This window comes from Giraffa tippelskirchi, chromosome X (genome assembly GCF_054371585.1).
Source record: "Giraffa tippelskirchi isolate mGirTip1 chromosome X, T2T-mGirTip1v1.2.pri, whole genome shotgun sequence".
Classification (NCBI taxonomy): domain Eukaryota; kingdom Metazoa; phylum Chordata; class Mammalia; order Artiodactyla; family Giraffidae; genus Giraffa; species Giraffa tippelskirchi.
In genome coordinates this window covers 89502591-89505277 of record NC_137289.1, presented here as the reverse complement: position 1 = coordinate 89505277, position 2687 = coordinate 89502591, and the positions used below count along the sequence as shown (strand labels likewise).

Here is a 2687-nt window from a genome sequence, read left to right as displayed (position 1 = left end):
CACCATTCCATGTTCAATGCATGAGACTAATGCTCAGGGCCGGGGCAATGGGATGACCCAGAGGGATGGGATGGGGAGGGAGGTGGGTGGGGGGTCCAGGAAGGGGAACACATGTAAACCCATGGCTGATTCATGTCAATGTATGGCAAAAACTATTACAATATTGTAAAGTAATTAGCCCCCAACTAAAATAAATAAATTTATTAAAAAAAAATTGTAGGTTCCTGGGTTCTCCCTCAGACTATCATTTGGTGATTCTAGAATGAAGTCCAGTAATATGCATTTTTGATAAGTGTTTCTGATGTCAGAGGTCTTTAGATCTCTCTAGAGAAATACTGTTTTTAGGATTATGCTAACTTAGATTTGACTATTTGCTTGTGCTAAGTTGCTTAAGTCATGTCCAACTCTTTATGACCAGTAGATTGTAGCCCACTAGGCTCCTCTCTCCATGGGATTCTCCAGGCAAGAAAACTGGAGTGAGTTGTCATTCCTTTCTCCAGGGGATCTTCCCGACCCAGGAATTGAACCTATATCTCTTATGTCTCCTGCATTGGGAGGCTGGTTCTTTACAGACAAGAGATATCACTTTCTTCTTGCATGGCTAGAGGTAATCATTGATTAGCATTGGCAGATTTTTTGGTTCAAAAGAAACTATTAAAACAGAAAATATCTACTCACTGTTCCCTAGTAGCTCAGTTGGTAAAGGACCTGCCTGAAATGCAGGAGACCCAGATTCAATCCCTGGGTAGGGAAGATCCCCTGGAGAAGGAAATGGCAACCCACTTCAGTACTCTTGCCTGGAGAATTCCATGGACAGAGGAGCCAGGCGGGCTATACTCCATGGAGTTGCAGAGTCGGACACAACTGTGTGACTAACTCACTTTTTTCATAAGAAATACATAAGAGAAAGTTATGTACTGGCTAGAGTAAAATTGAGAGAAATGGAAACATAAGAATAAACTCATATGTGTGTTAGTAAGTTCAGTATTTTAATCACTGTGTAAATTAAACTTGAGCTTTTCTTTGTCCTCTGAGAAAAAGTGGGAAGTGGTTCTTACATTCACACTTAATTTTTTATTGGATTTGTTCCTCCAGCCTGAGTTTCAACAAATATTTAATGAACACCTATTGTGTGTTCAGCACTGTTCTAGTGTTGCAGAAACCAGTACTTGAGAAACCAAGCACCATACTCGGAGAGTTGGAGAACTCGGATTTATTACACTGGTGGTGCCAGAGGAGTTAACACTCCAAGCTCTGAGCCCCAAACAAAGGGATTACAGAGTTTTTATACATGGACAGGCATGATTGAGCAGGTTTGCGGGTTTTCAGGGGCTAGGATGATTGCAAAGAACAGGACAAGGGTGAATGAGATAAGCTCCAGTTCCTAGTATTGTGAGTCCCCACTTTCTGAGACCTACGTGATCCAGACTTTGCAAGGAGCAAGCTGAGTTACAGAGACAGAAGGAGCAGGAGGTTATGTAAAATTTTGACTTTTCCTCTTCACTAGGTGTCAGAAATACAGAGATGAATAAGACAAAATCCCAAGTTTGAGGCATTTATATTCTAGTGGGGGGACACAGACACTGAACCCATAGCCAGACACCTTGCATATTTTCAGATGGCAAAGAAAACAGAACAGAGTAAAGAGATAAAGACTTGGTGAGTGTTTAGGGACATTTTAGCTATAATCAGAGAAGGCCTATCTGAGGAGGTAGCATCTGAGCTATGTTTAAAGGAGACTTTTTAGCTCTAACTGTCAGTTTCTGCCTGCTAGAGACTTGCCCATTTGACAAGCTTGAAAACATATCAAGGGCTTCTTTTTACTGGTGGCTGAAGTTCAGCATTAGCCTGCTGCCTTGACTTCATTCATTTTACACATATTTATGGAATACATACCCTGTCAAGACTTATTCTAGGCACTGGGGATGCATGCATGCATGCTCAGCCACTAAGTCATATCCAACTCTTTGTGACCCCATGGAGAGTGGCCCACCAGGTTTCTCTGTCCATGGGATTTCCCAGGCAAGAATACTGGAGTAGGTTGCCGTTTCCTACTCCAAGGGATCTTCCTGAATTGGATCAAACCTGCGTCTCTTGAGTGTATTACATTGGTAGATGGATTCTTTACCACTGTGCCACCTAGAATTGCCAGGCACTGAGGATACAGCAATAAATAAGAGAGACTGCAACTTTCCCAGAACTTCTAGTAGCTTCTATGGCAGTCACTAACTTGAACTATCCCCTACATACACACACCAGCCTAGAACTTGCCTAGCCTTTTTGCCTAGGTTAAAAAGGGAACTGGATAATTTCATGATTCTCCAGCTGTGGGCTTGAATACTCTTCAATTCCATATCAACCTCTGGAATCCAGACATTTCCCCCAAATTTCTATGATTATCACCAGTATGCAAATACTACTGTTCCTGGCCCTCAGACTCCAAATAGGCTCTCAAAACCAGTGCAAATAAGACCCGAATTAGGGAATTCCCTGGTGGTCCAGTGGTTAAGAATTTGCTTGCCAATGCAGGGGACACAGGTGTGATCCCTGGTTGAATATCCCACATGCTATGGAGCAACTAAACCTATGCACCACAAATACTGAAGCCCACACACCTTAGAATCTGTGCTGCACAACAAGAGAAGCCACTGCAATGAGAAGCCTATACACCTCAATGAAGAATAGCC

General features: G+C 42.5%; 1 non-coding gene across 1 annotated transcript; it reads left to right on the top strand.

Annotated features, from left to right (window-relative positions):
* Window positions 1–681: 681 nt before the first annotated feature.
* On the top strand, window positions 682–753 carry TRNAF-GAA (transfer RNA phenylalanine (anticodon GAA)). The gene has a single exon. It is a non-coding gene; the product is annotated as a tRNA-Phe (tRNA).
* The last annotated feature ends 1934 nt before the right edge of the window (window positions 754–2687 follow it).